The sequence below is a fragment of the Pimephales promelas genome, chromosome 17 (genome assembly GCF_988280905.1).
Source record: "Pimephales promelas chromosome 17, fPimPro1.hap1.1, whole genome shotgun sequence".
Classification (NCBI taxonomy): Eukaryota; Metazoa; Chordata; class Actinopteri; order Cypriniformes; family Leuciscidae; genus Pimephales; species Pimephales promelas.
The window spans coordinates 30895362-30918829 of NC_142785.1; the positions used below are offsets into that span (position 1 = coordinate 30895362).

At 36.7% G+C, this 23468-nt stretch overlaps 1 long non-coding RNA gene across 2 annotated transcripts in view; it reads left to right on the forward strand.

The window, feature by feature from the left end:
• The first annotated feature begins 3085 nt into the window (after positions 1-3085).
• LOC148971537 (uncharacterized) overlaps positions 3086-23468 on the forward strand; it is a 66154-nt gene continuing 45771 nt past the window's right edge. Inside the window, exons 1-2 of one of the 2 annotated variants that reach the window (XR_016146937.1) lie at positions 3086-3308; positions 16000-16228. This is a non-coding gene — a long non-coding RNA (uncharacterized LOC148971537). The remainder of the gene's footprint in view (positions 3309-15999; positions 16229-23468) is intronic. The other variant, XR_016146938.1, reaches the window with a different exon arrangement.

Sequence of the window (23468 nt, forward strand, 5' to 3'; positions counted from 1 at the left end):
AGCTTATGGTCATTCCTGATCCCATTCCTTACTCTCTTCTCCATTGGTCAGACAAACAGATAGTCCTGCCCTAAACTCATGCCATTGGTTGAGATTATTTTATTGCTTGCATAACATTCAAGAGAAAATAGCTCAGTACCAATAAATCATTTCAAACTGTAATGGGGTTGCCCGACAAGGTTGTATGACTATGTTCTGTGTATTAAACTGCAGTGACTCTGACCAGTCGCACATCTGTAGAACTGTAAACGCTATGAACACTGTGGCCCGTTTAAGTCACTTGATTCATTAGACGCTTTCGGCAATGGAACACAATTGAGAGAGAGGGGACGGAGATTTTTTTTACGTCATCGTTAAGCTCCTTTAAAATGCACTAAAACTCAACATAGAGCGTTGTCACTGGAAAAAATGTTCTGGCGCCTCCCCGAAACTTGCCCCCAAGTTTCAATAAAAGATGTGTTTCATAATTTGCCAATAAATTCGATATTCTTTATAGGTCTATTAACGGCCAATGTTTGACTGATTTACTCTGAAAGGTCATTTTCTGTGTGAAAGTGAATGGTAAAACATTTAAGCAGCCCATGTGTCTGCCACTTGGAAGGAATCAAGTACGCTTCACAAAATCAGACTTATGTTCTCCTAGGGCATAAAAACTCCAGCAGAACGGTGGATGACATTAATAAAAGCGTTTGTTTTGGGGATTTGAGATTCTGGTCATCGTTTGCAGGCCTGGATTGGGTTAGAGCGCATGTTTTGCGGCCTAACTGCTGTAAATCCCGTTATAAATGATGACAGTTGGTTTTGCTGCATGAGACACAAAGAGGCAGTGACAGGACATACAGGGTGTGTGACCACATAATAGCTGCTTTGAATAATGTGTGAAATGGCCCTTTCTCGGGTTCTCATACCCCCTTTCCCACTGAAATGGTGCCCATTGTTATATTACAGAGAAAGTGGTAAAAGCTGTTATTGGATGGTATCTTTTAAAAGGTTCAAATATGTACCGTTTAGGTACTAATATGTACATTTTTGATAGCAATATGTATCTTTGAGGTACTAATACGCACTTTTTAGGTACAAAGATGTACCTTTTGAAAGGTTATCACCCCATTGACAGTGTGTGTACCTTTTTTTTGAGTAAATTATAGTATTCTTATTAATATTTTGTTGCTTAAACTTTGGTTTTAATTTTAGTTTTTAGTTTTTGTGGTGTTTGAAATAACAGAACTAAATATTGATTGATCATGTTCTATAATTTCTAATGGAAACTAATTTCTCATCAAGGAAAAATTTAGGCCTAAAACTTAGTAAGCTAAAACATATCAAAAAATAATTTCAAAGTGAACTATCCCTTTTAACAGCTATAATTGCCCATTTGTTCCACAGAAATCTCAACCTAACAGTGTTACTGGAATTGGTATCAATGTTGAACAATTAAATAGATGTTCTCGCTGAAAAATCTGAATAAGAAAATTAAACCTCTTTTTGGACCATTTATTATTATTATGTTGCATTGAGAAACTATTTCCATAACAACTATATATATTTTCCATAATAAATTCTCCTAATTGGAATTCAAATAATTCTAAATGGTGATTCTCATTATATGCATTATAGTGTAAAACATTTAGATCTTATTTGTCTGTTTAGCATGGTAAAAATGCAAGTAAAAAATTAGTGATGCATGTGGAAATGCCAAATAAATAAGGAAACATACCCATGAGAAGATTTGAGCTCTTTTGAACAAACTTTACTTTTTGAATTTTTCATGATTCTGCTGAATTATGGAAATCCATTTGCTGGATTCCTTTAACTAACGAAGCACCCAGCGGAGTCTGATCACCACCTCTCTCTTATACAGCCAAGCGTCTCCACTAAAACATTATGAGAGAGAGAGAGAGAGAGAGAGTCTATCTTGATTTTTTTTAATTATTATTATATTTTGTGTAAAAATGACAGAATAAGTCAAAATACAGACATAGTGTTAGGTGATCAGAAAGCATTGACGCACCTGTCAGCCATCTTTGTTTGTTTTTATTGGGTGACGAGTTTTTTTGAAGGCGGGGTTTGGGAGAGAATCTGTGTGGCTTGAAGTTAGCACACAGGCTAAAATTGCTTATTAGTATTAAGATGAATATTGATTTACAGCATGCACCATTTTCATCATGGTCTTCTGGCAAGCCACTTATTTTGCTAAAGTTTTGCCCTCAAAAACACACTGGAACACAACTGAACCGATCACTTAGCCGAGCGGCGAAACATAAACAGTCTGACATGTTTTGTGAAAAAGCACACTTAAAACCGTACGCGACTGGAAATATTTAAGATATTTGTCTTACATATACATGTTTTGCTTCAGTGTTAGCAATGTCACCAGATCCAAACATATTACTAAATATTCCCTTGTCCGTCTTTCTCTCACAGTCCAAAAGTAATGTTTATATGAAGGAGTTTTTATTGACATCATGGCCTGATGATGGTGTCAATGGCGTGTATTTCCACAGGCTGCGTCTGCATTTCAGTGCCTGTAAAACCATGTTTGTGTACGATGTTATGTCTGTTTACTTTCTCTGGAAAGCCAAATGATCCGTTGGCTAACTGACACGCTGAAATATTCATATAGTTGCGGAGCAAAACCTGTGGTGTGTTTCATGCAGTGTGGGCATCCAGTAATGCAGTTTTTTGGCCAATAAAAGTTTGAGTTCTGGCATTAAAGTAATACCAACATTGAGAGTGTTTGCAGGGTTGGTGAGGACGTCCCAGACAGCGGTTATTCCACAGAAGCCGAGGGTCCCGATAAATCTCACTTACAGTTACTTCATAATTCGTGAATTCAGACGTGCTGTGAATTATGAATTGTTTAGATGAGACAATTTCAAGAAAACATAAGGGTACAAGTAAAAAAAAATAAAAAAAAAATATATATATATATATATATATATATATATATATATTACGAATAAAGAAAATTAGGTGTATATATGTGACAGGTGGTATGTTAAAGTTTAGTTCCTTACTCAGTTTGATACCACATCTGATAAGTTAATAATTACATTTTCAAGATATTCCATTTACAATAGCCTGTTAATGTGTATTACGTTTTGTTACTGTTTAAAACTAGTCAACGAATAATAAATTGGAATGATAATGCTGATCTTTGATGGGTCGATTATTCGTCGATGTGTTGGTAATGCCTTGGGTCTCCAGTAGGGGGAACGCGCTTCTCTTCCTCATTCAATGCAGCAGACGAGTGAAGGCGTGGATTGTGTATTTCTTCAACCTTCTCCAGTTACTTCCCCCTTTTTAAGGTAACTGCCACTCACAACGGAATGTAAACTTTAACATGTTGATAGTATATTTTGTTATGTTACTGTTTTATGAGTAAAAGAGCCGTTTTGAGCATGTTGTTAAAGAGTTTCATGCTAACTCAGATGATGTGTAACATTATGCTAGCAGCCGCAGACCTCGTGGCTTCATCGTGTTCAAGTCACGCCAAATATGAGTGTTTCTGCGTCGTCTGCGTTTTAACTAGCTATACTAGTTACACGTATTTTTTGCTGTAAGGTTTATTGTGTATTTATCACTATAAGGGTGACCGTGAGTTCATGTTCTGCTTTTGAATACTGTTAAAAGTATAATTCATTTTAGTGTTATGTGAGAACTCATTTGAAAAGGAGTATTCAAATGTTATTTGATAACTTTGGTTAAACATTTCATGTGGTAATTTGAGTTAAAATGATCATTTAGAATGCATTATTGTGACTGTGGTCTTGAATTTGATGAGTGCACGAATATTGAATATGTTGTTTTTTTTTGTTTTTTTTTTTTGTATACATTGTTCAAAAGCTCATTCAACACAGACGAGTGAAGGCGGGAGTTGCGTGTTTCTTCAACCTTCTCCCGTTACTTTTCACCTTTTTAAGGGAACAAATTTGTAGCTTTTTATTTAACCTTTTTTCTTTGATTTAGAGCTTTACCTTTAGATTTTACTGTAATGATAGCTAAATTAACCAAATATGTAAGTGTTTTTTATTTATTTATTTATTTTTTTACTGAATTCAGAAGGCTTTAACATTGAAATACATACCATAATAATCATGAAGACGTTTATGGGTCTTTGTCCTGCTGCTAAAATAAGCTGAATCTTTTAATGAGGGCATTTTCCAATTAATAGACTCACTTGGCTCTTCTCTGTGTACCCGTCACCGTTCACAAGCAGACACTGAAGACAAGATTTTATGATATAAGAGGGTGAAAGTTTATTAGCTTCCTGCATCAATAGTTTATCTCGTTGGTTACAGAGCTAAAAGATATATCTTACAAGAAAAAGTAAGGAGTGTATCTTGGTTTTGTCAGGACATTGCAGACATGTTTATTTAAAAGTTCAATGTATAAAGTATTGAGGCTAGCGAGTGATAACATGATCTCATTGTGATAATAAAAGTAAAATGAAATGGTTTATTTGTGTTAAGACATTCTAGTGATCATCTCTAATTAATTAGAAAGTGGAAATATTGCTATTTCCAGATTTAGTGGTGGCTCAAGTTTTCTCATGCATTTCATTTTAAACTTTACTATCATGTTAGTTCAGGTCCAAATTTGCTTAAAGCGAGGAAGTGTTCAATTATTTTTATTCCAGGGTTCTCATCTGGCCTAATAAAACAATGTATTATGTTAACATTGAACTTTGAAAACAAAAGGGTCACACATTGTTCTGTTTGGAACATAATGCCAATGTAATTCATCTCCACGCAAGTCGATGAGTGAACGGCTGAAATAGAAATGCAAAAAGAATCTAGTGAAACAATAGAGGGCGAGAATTTTGGTCCTGAGGAAATGCAAGAGAATAGCCATGACCTTGTACATGGCAGCATTTCGTTTGTGCCATATCCGTATGACCTCACCCAACTCACTCGTTTTCCATGTTCATGTTGCCCGAGACTCATTTTGCTTTGTTTTTCATTAAATCTCTCAATTACACACACATGTTTCCGAACACTGTTATTGGCATCTGTCACCTCTGTTGTGCGTCTAGTATTAGCTGCAGTCATGCACTTGAGCAGAGTGCATTCTGGGTACGGCTCTCCGCGGTGGATTCTGAAGTGGTTGATAACTAATATTTACTGCTATTTTCGCAGCCAGGCTGCTTTCCTTAATTGTTTTTTACAGTTGGATTGGGGATATTGATTTATTTTCTCTGTCTACACTAATTGTGTACAAGCTTTGCATGCAAACATGGCAGTAGTATTTTATCAACTGTATCATAGTAAATTAGATGTAGAAGATTAGGCACAGATTCAGGGTGAAAGATTAGCATTTAAAGAGGAAAAGTCAAAGATTTAAACTAACAGTATAATCAAGGCGTTTGTTCGATTATTATTCTGGTGTTTGTCAACGTTGCAGAGTACAACATATTGTGCTTAATTAAATGCTGGAATAATTTTAAACAATACAACGGTACTTTGCAAGCAAATACACACACTGAAAACGGATATGAAGACTTCTATAAACCAGGAGAAAAAATTGATTTACTGGGTTGCAATTCAGAGTACATTTACACAACACTGTTTAAAAAAAAAAAAAAAAAAAAAGCCATTCATTTACACAACATTGGCGTTTTGGTGGCCTGGAAATGCAAACTTTTGGAAATCGTACTGTATCATACTATGTCAGTGCAATTAAGTATTGTTTGCCATTAGCCTGGTTTCACAGACAAGGCTTAGATTAAGCCAGGATTAGGGCTTAGTTCAATTAGTATGTTTAAGTAGCCTTTATAAATGTGCCATAGAAAAAAAAAAGTACTGTTTTGCATCTTGAGACAAAACAATGGCACTGATGCATTTGAGGCTGGAGGGTGAGTAAATTATGGAATAATTTTAATTTGTGTGTACTAACCCTTTAAGTGGTTGCTGGCTTGGTGGATTAACTCTGCAACCATTAAAATCGTCCAACATAGCTTGACCAGGCTGGGGGACCAGCCGACCATCTGTAAGGTAACGTCCACACTGTAGAGTCCTACATGACTCTCGTTGGCTCTCATCTAGCTCCAGTAGAGAAAGACTTCTTAATTTAGGAGGACCTGGCTGATCAGCTCTGGAAGATAGAAATTATCCAGCAGAATCTGACAGAAGACAAGGGTCTGGATATCTTTGTCTAGCCTCTTCGGCTGGAGAAAATGTATGTTCAGCAGAAGTACTCCCTCCACTGTAGAGACCGTCAAGTTTTAAATGTCTTCCTCTCCGTAACGACGTTATTCAGTAGCACGTCATTTGCTGCCAGTGACATTTTCTTTGAAGTCATAAAGGCTGGCACAGTCATAAAAGCGCTGAGAGTGACAATTTTCAGCATGCCCGGTGAATTATATCTTTTATTTAAGGTCTCGATTAACCGGTGTCACATTTTTCCCTGAACTAATCAATTTTCATGATACGAGCCACATATAATTCTGGAAAATGTTGGAGTCCCTCTTGCACACCGCTGCCAGTCATGGGATAGAACCAAAGTGCGGTTATTTTCTACGGCGGCATTTGAGATACTGTTCCACTGTAATAGAAAATCACTAGTACGTTTAGTTTGGAAGCTTCTGATGTGGCTAGAAAAAGCCAATGCAATACAGAAAGCTTGTATTAAATTCAGTCCCTAACTTACCCTCAGTTGTCTCAGTAGACTTTCTTTGCCAGTTCCTCTGCCACCCAGGTTCATTAGCAGATTGACTAGATTGTAAAAGCCAGTTGGTCAGTTGAGGCAGAGAATATGCAACATAAAGTCCAGCAAAAAATGGATTGGGTAGGTGCTAAATTTAAAAATTTCCCTTATGTTTTCCTTATTGTCCATCTGTCTGCTTTGAAATGTTGAAATTTACTCAAGTTATTTGTATTTAGCCAAGAGGTGAATCTATGACGACCGAGACTTTTGTTATACAGTTTTTTCTTTGTTTTGTTTTTTGGATTCTTTTGTGCAAATGGAGAGACCAGATTTATTGTGTTTAGCATTCATTATGCAAAGGGTATCCAATTAAAAGTTGGAGGAGAGATCCAGTCTTCAAAGTTTAATTTGGCAAAGGTTTCAAAACTCTTGCCAATATGTTGTATGACTATGAAAATTCATTTGAATTTGACAAACATGTATACAGATAAATTAAAAAAATTATAAATTGTTGAAATAGTCTTTCCAATATGTCCAGCATAGAATTGCAAATAATTCAGTTCCATTCAAATTGATATTATGTATGTTATCTGCTAAACATATATTTCACAATATAATTGTTCCAACTGCAGAATAACAAAAAAAGGTGTTTCAGTTTCAGTCATTCCAGATGCTCTATTTCTCTGTGTGGAGTAAAAATAGTCATATTAATTTATGTTAAATGATTCATGGTCCTTGTGGAACCAACCTTGGCTCTGGATCCGGAAGGCGATTGCAAATTTTTGACCTCTGGTTTAGCTGGTCAACCTAACTCAACTATAAAAATGTCCCATTTCAAATAAATCCTCATGCATGAATCTTGTTCACAGTTGTAGCATATTCTAACATGAGGACCAGTATGAAGATTTTTATCATAAATGACACTGTAAATGAGCTTCCAAAATTAACAACACATAGAGGAGGCCGTATTTCACATGTTTCGACTCTACAGTAAAACCTTCTGACGTTTTTTTTCCAATTGCCAAGCTCAGAGAATCACTTCAAATAAAGTACAGAGACAGTAAGTACCTTTCATTAAATCAGGGACTTTAAGCTTGAAGAATCTCAGACTCTCAACTGCATTTCTGAGTTAATAAGTCCGTCTTGGTAAAAGTTATGACGTCGTCTGATATGATCAACCATGAAGTACATTACAAAGGTAATGTGAGTGCAGGAACGGGCTCTCTGAGCAGAGTGTATATTTTCATTATCAAAAACATTGAGCCATTTATCCCAAGAAGTCAGAATAATCATTAATAGGCCGGAATTTATGATGCCAGATCCTCAACTAATGTGAAAGACTCCAGGTGTTACTAATAGCCGTATGGAAATGTGTGCCGGGGTCTACGGCTAAAACGGAGGTAATAGAGGCGCTCTTAATCTCCGCAGAAGAAGAGCCATTTCAGTGACACGTTGATTGGATTTTGAGGACCTTAACCGAGGACTATGGGAAAGCGTGTTTAAATGGCGATGAATGGGGTGACTTTTAAAGTCATGTGTTTTTTTCCACTTAGAAACGCACTAAACCTACTTTACAATTATTTAGTGTTGTAGGAAGCGTAACCTGGCCGTGACGCTTCTGGTGACTGAAGTTCAAATCCAACTTGGGTCAAGGATGGTGTTTTCTCTCCTAAAAGAATCCGCGTTTTTAAATGAATCGTTTTTGTTTCAAGTATGATTCAGTGATTCTGACAAATTGTTCGCTTCTCCATATGTATGTAAGACTCATTCCTAAATGAATCAGTGTTTTTGAACTAATCAATTCAGTTGCGGGAATGATTCAGTGGTTCACTCATGAAAACAGTCTTATTGTAATTGAATCAACATTATTTTTTTATTAATAAATTTGGTTTTGTTTCATTCACTCAATGAAGTCACTTGTTTGGTTTCTGAATGAATCAATGTGTTTGAACAAATCGACTGAGATATGAAGTCAGAATTGTGAGAAAGAAATTCGCGATTCTGAGAAATAAAGTCGCAATTGCAAGATATAAAGTTGCTATTCTGAGAAATAGTTGCAATTGTGAGAAAAAAAAGTTCACAATTCTGACTTTTTTTATCATTTATCAGGCCAATTCAGGCCAATTTATATCTCACAATTCTGACTTAACAGCACACAATTTCGACTTTATATCATGCATTTCTGACATTATAACGCAATTGTGAATTTATATCTTGCAATTCTGACTTTATAACACGCAATTGCGACTTTATATCTCGCAATTCTGACTTTAGATCTCGCAATTCTGACTTTATATCTCGCAATTCTGACTTTATATCTCGCAATTCTGACTTTAGATCTCACAATTCTGACTGTATATCTCGCATTTCTGAGAAATAAAGTCCGAATTGTGAGATGTAAACTCGCAATTGTGAGGAAAAAGTCCGAATTGTGAGATAAAAAGTCACAATTACCTTTTTTATGTTTCATTCTGTAGTTTCCATAGTTATAGCCTACATAAGCTATAGATAAGGTCACTGAAAATCTCCATCATTAATACAGAAGGTGTTTATAATTACTCAAAAAAAAAGGTTTAATTTGTTTGAAGCGAGCAAATGATTCATAATCCACGAGATGCCAATCCTGCATGAGGTGTCATGCTATCAGTTCAACATAACTCATTTCTAAAGGAGTATTAAATAAAAAAATGGCATGTTATTGTATAAAAATCCAATCAATCAAGTGAAATGTGTTGCATGTTACAGGTATGAATCATTGCTGAAGCACATGAATGCACAGACTCGATAAAACATTGATTAATTCTCCACTCGACAAGAGGTCACATTAAATTTACAGTCCCATAATTAGATAATTGTCCAACTTGTTATTTATTTCTTGTTGAGTAAGAGCTTGAAAAGGTGTGGATTGATCAATGTAGGTCAACAATGTTAGTTTGGAGACGCATGAATCAAGAGTATCAGAAAGAGCTGTTGTAGTCTACTTCGATTAAGGCCGGGGTCACATGCTTGACTTCCTCTGTACTTGACCCAGTTAATAATCAGCACTGGTTATGTGACCTTTAGCCATTTTAAATTAAATTAGAAAGTTGGAGGACATGGTTTCTGCATGGTCAGGGAATTGTTCCATTCTGTTATTTGTTAAGGTTTAACAAAAATGGAGGTTGATTAAAGACAAACAAAAAGAGCTATTATGAACTAATGCATGTTTAGTGAACAGTTTCTTACATTTAGTTGCATTGCAATATTTAAACAGCTAGACTCAAACATGCTTCTCTTAAAAAAACAACAGCAGCAGCATTTGGGTTTGGGATGACATGAGGGTGAGCAAATAATGAGAATCTCTGTTTCTTTTCTAAAGTGCGAGATATGACTGTAAAGCACCAACCGTGCCTCAAAACAACCGAAACCTTTTGAGAGTAGCAGCATCGTTACAACAAACTTAATGATACAACAACAAAGGCCTTGAATATTAGGATGAGGCGGGTGGATCTTGCGCACCTGTGGCTGGAGAACCATCATGAGTCGTAATCAGAACTTCTCTGTGAGGAAAGTCACGGGGACAGTTTTGGAAAGCTTGAAGTAGATGAAAGGGAACACTGCGGTTCAGGATCAAACGCCAGGGCTCTAGTCTCGGCCTGTGTTTGTACTAGGAATGCATATATACTGCATAGCATTTAGATCTGGAGCCTTTGTAGAGTTCGAGGCCACAGACGCGACTCTTATTATGCACTAGTGCAGCAACAAACCTGCCCCTTCTTCCGACCGCCTCGAATCCTCAAAGGCGAAGCAAAGACCAAAGGCAAATTCAAATAAAAACAGACACAGCACAGAGGCGTACAGAAGCACGCATTGTTTGTGTTCATAATACATTAAATGTCATGCCTGTATAGATGATGGGATTGTGGGTAATTGATCTGAATGAATTTCTCTTCAATCAGTTCTCTTTGGGATAAACATTTGAATCATTTATTAGTTAAGAGTGTGTTTGACAAATACAGTAGTTCCTGTTTACATGTAATTACCACTTTATTGAAATCTCTCATTGTATTCTTTTGCAGACTTGTCCACTATCTAAACATAGTCTATCTATCTATCTATCTATCTATCTATCTATCTATCTATCTATCTATCTATCTATCTATCTATCTATCTATCTATATCTTAAAAAATAAAACCGTAATTTTTACGGTAAAAAAAACGGCAGCTGTGGTTGCCAGAACTTTACCGTCAAAAAACGGTAGCAACGTTATTAGTTTTATAGACTTAACTTAAAATTTTAGAGTAATAAACTGTATTGCATTTTCCGATCTATTTTACAGTAAAATTATATTAAATGTACCATGAGATCTATCACAGTTATTTACGTATGTAGAATGGATATCTATCTATCTATCTATCTATCTATCTATCTATCTATCTATCTATCTATCTATCTATCTATCTATCTATCTATCTATAAAACCGTAAATTTTTACGGTAAAAAAACGGCAGCTGTGGTTGCCAGACCTTTACCGTCAAAAACGGTAGCAATGTTATTGGTTTTACAGACTTAACTTAAAATTTACAGTAATAAACCATATTTCATTTTCTGATCTATTGCACAGTAAAATTACTTTAAATGTACCATGAGATCTATCACAGTTATTTACCGTACATTATATAGTATCTATCTATCTATCTATCTATCTATCTATCTATCTATCTATCTATCTATCTATCTATCTATCTATCTATCTATCTATCTATCTATGTATCTATCTATGTATCTATGTATCTATCTATCTGAATAATTCTCACTACTGTGAATATATCCCACTGTCCATTAAGTACGGCTTGGTGGTTTAATCATGGTTGGTATCATTCTGTTTGAGTGTGCCATGCAAAGTGTGTCTGACAGGGTGCATTATTTGTCTATGGAGGAATCTTCGGAGTAGACAGCCAAATTCACACCTCACTGGAGAGCAAATGAGGCCCACCTTCATTGAATCTCCGGCAGCATAAGCTCTTGACGTAACTTTTTTTTTCCTCCAATGCTCCGTCGTTCCAGATCGCAGTCTCTTGTCATCTTCGGGCGAGTGTGACTGCGGAAGAAACAATGGAGGGATTCTGTACTTCTGCGGCATGTTAAAGATGCCCCGTCGCCATGGCAAGCCGAGCGTGGACGCCGGCTGAAATAAATGATGCCGCGGCTTACCTGTCGGAAAGAGTGATTCGGCGCGTCGGACTGTTGCAGTCGGCACGGTGACAGGCAGGCCCATCATGCTCTAGTAATGGGGTCAAACAGGAAGACGGGGATTTGACGCCCGGTGAGGCCACAGGGCCGTGCCCTTGTTGAGCAGTACGAGCGGCCCGATGGAGTCAGCCTGACCTGTTTATTACCGTGTTTTTCTGCTTCGCTGCAAACCAGTAATGATTGTCACACTGTTTGATTGACAGTAGCTCTCTCCCCTCGCTCGCTCACTGGATCCAACTTGAAAGTGGTTGATGGTAGACGAATTGTGCCTGTTGACCCATCGCCATGCCCCACCGAGGGTTCAATTTACCTCCCCTGACAAGCAAATGATAAGTTGCGGCCCCACACGTTCCCAGCACCCTACCTCGCACTCAGGAAAACACACTACCGTCGGTGTTAGAAACGATTCCAGGGCCTTTAATTAGCCTGGCAGTTTTACTTGACTGAACAAGTTCAGAAAGCTAATGATGTCTACATACATGATCTACAAGTCTAAACAACACGCCTGTTTTCAATTAAGAATAAGATTAGTGCCTTGAACATCCATATTTACAACTTGAGAAAAACAAGAGCATAAATGTTGAAGCAGTTCTTAGTTTAGTGCTCTTACACAATCCAAAAGTCTGAATGTGGGATTTTATGCCATTTAAACTTATGCTTGTAATTTGGCTTGAACAAACTTATTAATTTGCTGCTACAAAATAAGATTTTTCAGTGCTACAATATATCAGTTCAAAAAGAACACAGCAGCAGTCTTGTATTTGGCAGTATAATGGTTAAAGGGGTAATTCACCAAGAACTGCACAGAATTTGTCCAGCGCATTACATTTCCAGATGGACGTCTAATAGTGTATTTAGGTTTTTTTGGGGACCTTGGCAATAACTCAAACTGCAAAGTCATTAGGAAAGAAATTCAACAACACCGTGAGTGTGTCTGCCTGAGAGTTTAGGTTCCAGACTTCACATTGTTCTCAGCAAGTACTTTATTATTAAGGTTACCTTGTGCCTTCCTGTGAATGAGATTGACAAATATGGGTCAGGAGAGTTTTATTCGTTCAGGAAGAGTGAAAAGCTTTTGCAGTATGGAAGGTAATATGTTCTTAACCGAAATGGCCACAGATGCTTCTGAACAAAACCTCAATGAATCAACCAGCTGGTCAAGAAGTTATTAAATTAAAGAGTCTGCTATGTAAATGTGACATTAAAACCTTAATGATTTACATAAGCCATGTCAAGTGATTTGCCATATAGGAATTAGTTGAAATGAAGTCCTTGATTTAGATAGAAAGTAAAAAAATAAAACAAAACAATAGTTATATCCCAGTTGCAAGCATTATTTATGTCATTATTTGAATGGAGATGTTTATCTCTGACTTTTGGAGCTCACTTTATATCTATGGGTATCACATAGAGTTATGGTTTTAAATGGCTTTTTGGAAAATGTCACGGCCAGGGAAAAACCACCAGATCCAAGGCAAGATCACAGCGTTCTCTCTTTCTTAGATCAAAAAAGATGTCCAACATGCTGAGTTACTTTTTCTTAAAAGAAACGCCTTGGGCAAGTTCTTCTTTAAGGATCCAAAACAGACAGATGTTTCAGAATAAAATGGCCTCAGTAGTTGCTTTGCATCACCAAGTTCAGTCATTCCACAAACTCGCAAACACACGCAACCACCTACGCAGTCTTACACCTCCATTTCAATTATGAATGCGGGTGATTAGCAGCTGTCTGACAGGAAGGACTGCGCCAGATCTCCGTGGCTACGAGCAGATCGCGGTGATGGCTGTGGCGCTGGATGTGTGCTAACTTGCAGAGGCACAGATGCTTGTTCCTTAAATAGCATTATATGCTAATTAATCCGTCCAGTGGCTCTCACTGTCAGTCACACTGCTGGCACGGCGAGCCTTTGTTAGCGGTGTGCCAAGCTAATGTGGCGGTCTTTTGAGTTTTGAGCTCTTCTAATATAGTATTTAGGTCTCAGTATGAACTACATTTTAATGTGGATTATAGATTATGTAAAAATTCAGTTTCAGTTACAATGGTTACAATTTTGCTTATGGCTGCTAACTTGCAAACTACTTGCCAAATAATTACATGGGCATAAAATATTGATTTGAGATTATGCATGAGACAAAAGAGGCTGCTGATAAAAGAGGCATGGGACAACATTTTCTGATTAAAACGTAAGCGGTACTGCCTATGGAAAACTCACCACCACATAATCTAACGTATTCTGGGTGGTTGCCAGCGTGTTTCTATGCAGTTGCTAAAGTGCTCTGAATGTTTAACACTTTACTATGTGGTTTCTAGGGTGTTGCTAAGTGGCTTAGGGATTTCTGGGTGGTTTCCATGGTGTTGCTATGCAGTTGTTTAATGTGTTCTGAATGTTTAACATGTTTTTATGTGGTTTCGTAGTGGATTAATGTGTTCTGGTCGGTTGCCAGGGTGTTGCTATGCAGTTGCTAAATTGTTCTGAATGTTTAGCACCTTGCTACTGTATGTGGTTTCTAGGATTGATAAGTGGATTAGGGTGTTCTGGGTGGTTGCCAGGGTTTTGCCATGCAGTTGTTTAATTGTTTCTATGTGGTTGTCGGTGTGTTTAAGTGGGTAAGGGTGTTCTGGGTGGTTGCCAGGGTGTTGCTATGCAGTTGTTAAATTGTTGCTATGTGGTTGCCAGGGTGTTAAGTGGGTTAGGGTGTTCTGGGTGATTGCCAGGGTGTTGCTATGCAGTTGTTAAATTGTTGTTATGTAGTTGCCAAGAGTGTTAAGTGGGTTAGGGTGTTCTGGGTGATTGCCAGGGTGTTGCTATGCAGTTGTTAAAGTGTTCTGAAATTTTTAGCACGTTGCTACTGAATGTGGTTTTTAGGGTGTTGCTAAATGAGTTATTATGTTCTGAGTGATAGCCAGGGTGTTACAGTTGTTAATGTGTTCTGAATATTTAACATTTAACAAATATTTGTTTCTTCTGTATGTGGTTGCTAGGGTGTTGCTAAGTGGGTTAGGGTGTTTTTTCGGGGCGGTTGCTTACTGGCTAAAGTTTGAATTAATTTATTTCTGGGTACTCACAGTGTGTTACACATGGAAGGGGGAGTCTCTTCAACCACCACCAATATATACATATATAATGTTTTAAATAATAAGTATTCAATGAAATATCTTTGATGGTGGGATGATATCTAGAAAGCTTATGTTCACCCTGCTGTGAGCGCTCTCAGAAGCTGCCAAAAGAGTGTTTAGCTCCTCCGTCCAAAGGTAATGTGGAAAAGAGAGTCAGCAAATTCTGCTTTCTGTGTTTGACTGTTCCCTAATACCTACACAATAACCCCGTGGGGTATACTCGGGCACAAAGTTGTTTTGCTAGTGAAAAAGCAAAGCGGTCCCCGAGGGCTCCTCATCGCATAAACGCCTGTCTGCAAACCCTCGGGAACAACTCCCAATCATCAGGGGTCTCAAGCACGACAGCCAATCACAGCCACCCTATTTTTACTCTCCGCCTCTTGTTTTCATACTGTGTGGGGTCAACAGACAACAGCTGAGAGATTTTTTTGAGTTGTTCTCCCTGTGTAACTTGAGTCAGTTTTTTTTTTTTTTTTTTTGTAATACGCATATGATGCAGTGTGCTTAAACAGTTTACAGTAGGAACATTTTATTGCTCAGAGGTTGCTCTTTCAAAGCCTGAAGTCTTCTTAAGGAGTTATGCTATATCAGATGTGTCTTTTAAAAGTCATTAGAAGCTATATAAGTGGATTGCACAGCATTATAATTGTTTGAGTTAATATTGAGAGATAACTTTTGAAAGCACACTTGGGTATATTGTCAGATCGGAGCACAGTTTGAGACATTGTTGAGATATTTTCTGAAGCTTTGGAGTCAAAGGTGATTAGCAATTAATCTAATTGTTGTTGATTTAATTGATTTAATCCCTTATGGGAAAACTTTACTATTCTTTACAGTGTCTGTCAGTACATTGCACCACAGTATTGTACTGTAATGGACAGTGTGAGCCGAACATAGACCTCCCTCGATGTTGAGATAATGCCAAAGAGCTTTGCAGAGTATCTGTCTTCTCTCAGCTGTAGCACTAAATATCTCTCTTCCTTCCCTCTCTCTCCTTTCTCAGGTTTAGCTGCTGGACTATATCGCCACTTCATCACCCCGTTTGGCAGATGAGAACGCAGAGTTATTAATAATTTTGTCTGTGTGCTACAGATGTTCCACAAATGAACAGGGCTGCGTTGAGTTCTCATGACACCGGGGCGCCTCAGGTGCTGAGCGCAGACCCAAATATGTCTCCCTCCCCCCAGTGCTGTCTCACCCCTCTGTAAATGAATGGAACAGGAAGAGCTGAGGTGAGGACAGGAAAACAGACACGCCCACACATCCTCAACTCATGAACGATTGAGAAAAAGATGGATTGGGTGGGAGTGAGGGCAGGATAGAGTTGTGTGGTTGACCACATCCTTCCTCTGTCAGTTCAGGTTTTCGGAAACCTCCGTTTAACGTTCATCAGATGTTATTCCGATATGATCGTTGCATTTACATTTACAAACACTTTTATCCTAGCAACTGCATTCAAGGGAAAGTTTTAGCATTCTTCGCATTGAGAAGGCCTCGTGGCCTTGGCATTGCTTGCATTGTGCTCTTTACGAATGAATTCAATAATAGTTTTGAATGTCCTGAAACAAATACACTGTAAAAAATATTGATGGTTTAATTTAAAAAAGTAAGTAACCTGGTTGCCTTAAAATTTTAAGATCATTGAACTGGAAAAAGTGAGTTAATACAATGAAGGAGAATGATTTAATCATCAGAAACTCAAAATTATATGTTATCTGAACGAAATAAACGATTTAAGTTGATTTGACAAAAGAAAGAATGCTGTGATTACTACACTGCAAAAAAATATTGTTGGTTTAACTTAAAAAAGTAAGTAACCTGGGTTGCCTTAAAAATTTAAGTTGATTGCACTGGAAAAAGTGAGTTAATACAATTAAGGAGATTCATTTAATCATCAGAAACTCAAAATAATAAGTTATCTCAACTAAAAAATTATTATAAAGTTGATTTGACAAAAGAAAATATGTTGTGATAACAAATCTTGAAAATATTTTTTTTTTACAGTGTAATGGTGTTAAAGTTTTTGGTTTAAAAGAAGTACAAGTCAGTGGAGAACTGACTTTGCTCTCAAATTTCATAAAGTAATCTTATACCTATAATCTTTATGTATAAACCAATTCTGGAAAGGTGTATAGAGGTATGATATACCATATAACACATATATCTTAAAAATATATATAGGTTTGTTAGGTGACTGTGGGGCCCATTTTAGTACAGTGAACTCATTGTCATGTTCAATTGAAATGATTCAAGCTTTGTGACGTGGTGCATTGTCCTGCTGGAAGTAGCCATCAGTGGATGTGGATATGGTGGCCATAAAGGGATGGACATGGTCAGAAACAATGCTTAGGTAGGCTGTAGTATATAAACGATGCCCATTTGGCACTAAGGGGCCTAAAGTGTGCCAATAAAACATCCCCCACACCATTACACCACCACCACCAGCCTGCACAGTAGTAACAAGGCATGATGGATCCATGTTATCATTCTGTTTACGCCAAATTCTGCCCAGGCACCGTTTTCTCCAATTTTGGTGAGCTCTTGCAAATTTTAGCCTCTTTTTCCTATTTGTAGTGGAGATGCGTGGTACCCAGTGTGGTCTTCTGCTGTTGTAATAGCCCTATTGACACAACTATGTTTAGATAAAGTGTGCAAAAGCAGTGGTGGAATGTAACGAAGTACAAATACTTCGTTACTTTACTTAAGTACATTTTTCACGTATCTTTACTTTACTTAAGTACAATAAATAGTGCATACTTTTTACTTTTACTTCGTTACATTTTGCAGCAATTATTATACTTTCTACTCCACTACATTTCTACAACTTCTGTTACATTTTCGTTACATTTTCTGATCAGTTTTTCCCCTGCCAAAACGTAATCTGACCGTCCGTTCGTTGCACGTTTGTCTCACCAGTGACGTTTGGTTGCCATAGATACAGTATATCAACCCGGTCACACTAAATGCGTCTCACACGCAGTGTGTTTATCATGCAACTCATACGCGAAAATTTGTTTTTACGTGCATAGGAAACACACCGTGTGTAATATATGTTTGGTTTGGTTAGGATTATGGCAAGCCAAGAGGTTCAGAATTACACCATAAATTAATCGCGTTTACTGCCAAACATAGTTATTAACATATAGTAAGGATAAGCATGATATTGCCTAATTGCAAGCTTGTTTCAGAAATGGTGACATTTTTTTCCATCATTATTGAACATCATTATAGGAGTAGGCTATTAGGTTGAATGAGTTAGAATTAAATGTTTTATTAATCATTAGAAAATAGACATTAAGATAATAAATTGTTATGCAAGTACTTTTACTTTTAATACTTAAAGTACATTTAAAATAAAGTACTTTTTACTTTTTACTTAAGTATGGTTGTCATTGTGTTACTTCTACTTTTACTAAAGTAAATATTTATCTGGGTATTTGTACTTTTACTGAAGTACTGAGATTCAGTACTTCCTCCACCACTGTGCAAAAGTGATTTCAATGAAGTGGTAATTACATGTAAACAGGAAACTTGTTAATTGTATTTGTCAAACACACTCTTAAATAGTAAATTAGTCCAACGTTTATCCTAAAGAGAACAGTAGTGAAAGGGCATGGTGAAAAGTGAGTGGGATGGAGAGAAAGTGCTAACTAGTCAGAGTAAGAAAAGCATTGAAAGACATAAAATATGACTTTTCCGTGAGGGGTGTGTGTGTGTGGGGGAATTTGGGCCCAGCTGTGGCACACATGACTGAAGAGATTCTTATCCCGGGCCTCATGTTTCACAATGACCTCCACTTCCGTTCTGCCCCTCACTGCCCCGCTCAGCTCTGTAGCCGCTGTTAAAAAAGGCCTTTCTGAGAGCAGCAGACCCATGAAGAGGTGCTGGTGTGTCAAACATCTGTTTTATCCATTACTGTGAGACTGCAGCCCTGCAGAGTGCAGAAGACACAGAGAAGCATCCATAAATCTTTGGCCTCTGGTGGAAACATATTTTCCACACACTCCTCCTCCTCCTCCTCCCTCATTCTCTTGCTAACCCTCTGCCTTCATCCCACATCCCTCCATACTTGAATCCAAAGGGCCGTTCACACATGCAGACATTTGCAGCAGCACAACAAGCAAAAGTCACTGATTTATAACAGTAGCAACATAAACGGTAGAGTGTGCAGATGAGTGTGTTCAGCAATGCAACAGTGTTTATGAAAGTGTTGATGTATAAACAATAATTCTGAGAGCTTTGAGGCTATTCAGTTCATTAAGAATGACATAAGGCTTTTACAGAAGTATATGCACTATATCTTTTTTTAACCGCATTGATTGTAGCTTTCGTTTGCTATAAAATGGGAATATATTTTGATCTGATTAAAGTCTAAATTGATCAGAAGTGACTGTAAAGACATGTTACACTGAAGACTATAGTTATGATTTTAAAAAAAAAATCAGCTTTGCATCACAGAAATGAACTACATATTACAATTTATTAAAATTGAAAACTGCTATTTTACATTGGAACGATATTTAACAATATTACAATTTGTTATTTACCATATTTTTGACTAATAAGAGACTTCTTTCAAAATACATATAAATGACCACCATGTAATACAGTTTCCATTTGTTTGTATCATGATTCCATAACAAATGAATCGAGCAAAATAAGACCAGACAAGGGTATTTAAAAAAGTAAACAGTGTCAATTTTGAGGTAATGTTGTAACTGGAAGTTGTGTTGAGGTTCAGTGCAGTTAAATTGTATCTTATATGGGTATTTTTTTTATTTTATTTGATCATGTCTATATCCTCAAACAGTCTGTAGTCTAATAGAATAAATGATGGGTTCTCTGGTTGAAGACATCAGGCTGAAATCTATGTTTGCATTGATATAAAGCTCTTAATTGTTTTGAGAGCATCAAATAATTTTTTTTTCTGGCATTCTCTTTTATCTGGCAGTGTAGACAGTGATATATTGAAGGCATAGCGATATGAAAGACAGGCCAAATAAAGGACACTACGTCCAAGGTTTGTTAAATATTTCATAATAACTAGATAATTCATTTACAAAAAGACATTCATTTTCCTCCTGTATAATGGTGCACTCATCTAAAATGGAGAGCGTGAGCTCAAACTTTTGAAAAATTCAAATATTTGCATCAATTTTTAAAAGGGGTTTATATCTAATGAATTTAGATTTAATTTGGCATGGCATAAAATCCATTTGTACCGCTTTTAATTAAGAATGCAGTCCATGCAATTAGAATTATGGGTAGAGCCTTCATCAGCAGGTCCTGGGAGAACCGCAGTCGGAAAAATTATGTTAATGCTTTACACTGAAAACACTCCGAATGGAGGGCAGCTTTTTCCTCGTCTCTTGCAGACAATGAGGTGCTGCCGGAAGCTTCCTCCTAAGCCTCTTTCTGAACGCAACATTTCAAGCGTGTTTATTCTTTTGTTTACAACAACCCGGCACATGGTACATATGTCTGACGTGTGTATAGATCTGAGTTTGCGTGTGACGTTAATGTGTGTTTTACAAAATGCAGTGACACTGAGGCTGAGTGCTGTGTTATTTATAAAGGGCTGAGCAGTTCTTCAAGGCCTTGGCTCTCTTCATCTTGGAGCAGGACTAATGAATCTTTAAGCCCAGAAACAGTGAAAAGAGGAATAAGACTGCAGTTTGCACCAAGAGCCATTATTACACTTAAATCTAAACAGTGCAACCCATTTTAATGATAATGAAGTTTCAGAGCAAACTTCAGTCGAATTAAGTTTCTTACAAGATTTAAAAGCTTTATGCACTCTGTGCACTTAAAGAAGTACTTCAAAGATTTCATGTGTAAATGTTTTTACATTTCAGTTTTCACATACTTTAGTGCTGTATATATGTTTCACATAAGTTAAGAAATATTGCAAAACATACATACATACATACATACATAAAAATACAACAGTTATTTTATTAAGCTCACATTGGCAGATTTGCATAACTTAGAATTAGGAAAAAAATTATCTATTTAATGGATAATGGATATTATAAACAATGCTGTTGATTAATTTATAGCCTTAATAAAAAAAAAAATGTTTTAAATGAAAACGCAGTAGTGTGGACGGGGCCTCAAACAAATTCCGAGTGTGGTTACCATACTTGGCCGTCACGGCATGCCAATTAATATATATATATATATACACTCTAAAAAATGCTGGGTTGTTTTAACCCAACTTTGGGTCAAATATGGACTAACCCAGCCGTTGGGTTAAATTTTTACATTACATTTTTAACCCAACATTTCGGGTTTGTCCATATTTGACCCAAAATTGGGTTAAAACAACCCAGCATTTTTTAGAGTGTATATACAGTATATATATATATATGAAGAGTTCAGATGCAAAAGCCTCTAAATGCCATTTGAAATTTTCATCTTTAATGATGATTTTTATCAAACTTGTACATTTAAGTTCAGTGATTTCACTTAAATAACAATTAATAGGTAATTATCATTGCCATTTAAGTGAAATCACTGAACTTAAATATACAAGATAAAAATCGATTGATAAAGATTGATAAAAATCATCATTAAAGAAGAAAATTTCAAATGGCATTTAAAGGCTTTTACATCTGAACTCTTCATATATATATATATAATTCACGCCTGCACAATTGTGTTGTTGTTTTTAATATCAGAAATCACCCCATTTTACCTTTCAACCTTCTCTTCTTTGTTTGGTGCTAATTAAGTTTTACAGATATTTTAAAAAGTCCTTGCATAAACCTTCAGTTTAACTGACTTTGAGTCTTTCATCTGTTGTATTCATGAATGCACATGAACCGATGGTGGACTTCAGACCTCCATACAAACTTTGACATCAAGCACAAGTTCAATTTGCCTTCATGCATGTTGATATAGCCTGCAATGAATTGATTGCAGTTCTTTCAGCTCATTCTGACTACTTCAAAGCAAAGCCAGGGAAGAGATATGCAATTAGTGACTGAATTATGAAACCAGTGATAACACTGTATATATAGAACATAAAACTGTGCTCTTTTTACTGTATGATGTGGATTGTTTCTATCTAAGACTACTGACGTTGTCATAACATAACACAGTTAGCCCTTTGTTTGGTATAAGGGGTGGCCAGGTAAAAACTACCTATGTAGGTTTGTACAAGCAGTCCTAAGTAGTTTTGCAATTGGGGATAAAACCATATTAATATTTTGAACTTAATATTCAGATTTTATCACTTGAAGTACATTTTAGGTTACCTTGTATTTTTACGGAGTGATTACTGAGCTTAATCCGGGATAATGGTGCGTTCCATTCCATGTCGGATGTGGGATATGCTTGATTTATCACTCTTAGAAGAAAAGGTTCTATATAGAACCTTAAAATGTTCTATCAGCGCTACATATTTGGAACTCCTAAAAGGTTCTATACAGAAGCCTTTTTAAGGGTTCAATAATAAGAACCAGGAAAAAGGTTCTATATGGAACCTTTTGGGTTCATTCATTATCGTTTGTTTTGTCCTTTCCGGATTAAATATTTCATATTATTGACAAACATCAAGACCCTAAAATGTATTTATGAATGCATGTGAATGATCACAAAATTCAAGATATGAGGGTTAGAAAATGTATATATTTAAATCATTGTATGTAGTTAATCAATATCACACGAATAGTGCCATTTCAGTTTTTCTCCTCCAAAAATCAGCATGATTAAAAACAGTTTAATAAACATTACAGCTACATGAATGAATTATAGCCTATAAAGAACCTAATCCCAAAAGGATTATTTCTTGACATTATAGAACCTTTTTTTTTTTTAGCATAAAAGGTTCTTTGGAGTCGAGTGAAGAACCCTATGCTTCATATATAGAACCCCTTTTTCTAAGAGTGATCCTTCAACTTTTTGTGGACAACACACAAGGAAACAAATTGGCAATGCTACTTTTAGTTTTTGCAGGTGTTTGATGGTTAACACAGAAACTAGCACAGGTGTACAGAGATGTCTCATTTTCCATGTTTTCACACCTGTCTCCGCAAATAATTGCTGAACGGGTCTTTTTTTATATATATTATGTAGGAACTTTGAGTCATTGATGCAGTTTATATGCTTAAAATTAAATGTGCATCATTAACTATGTACATCGTCCTGGGTGCCACCATGTTCGTGCTCCGGCATCTTGGTGAAATCAGAGTTCCTAGTTCCCAAGTCGAAAGTCCCACTGGTGCATGTAGAAAGTTGGAAACGCCACATTTCCAAGTTGAATGTGCATAAGCCCAAATCTTGCATTATGGCTCTGATTGAAAGAGAACTACACCTGGGCGAAGTTCCTTTTCCATTCTGTGAAAGTCATCTCTACAGTAGAGTGGCCTAATCCTCCCAGCATGACAGAAGCCCATTTTCCCTTCATTTCACTGCTGCGCTGTAGGTGGCTTCCAACTTTTGAGTCATGGCTTTAATGGGAACGGCATC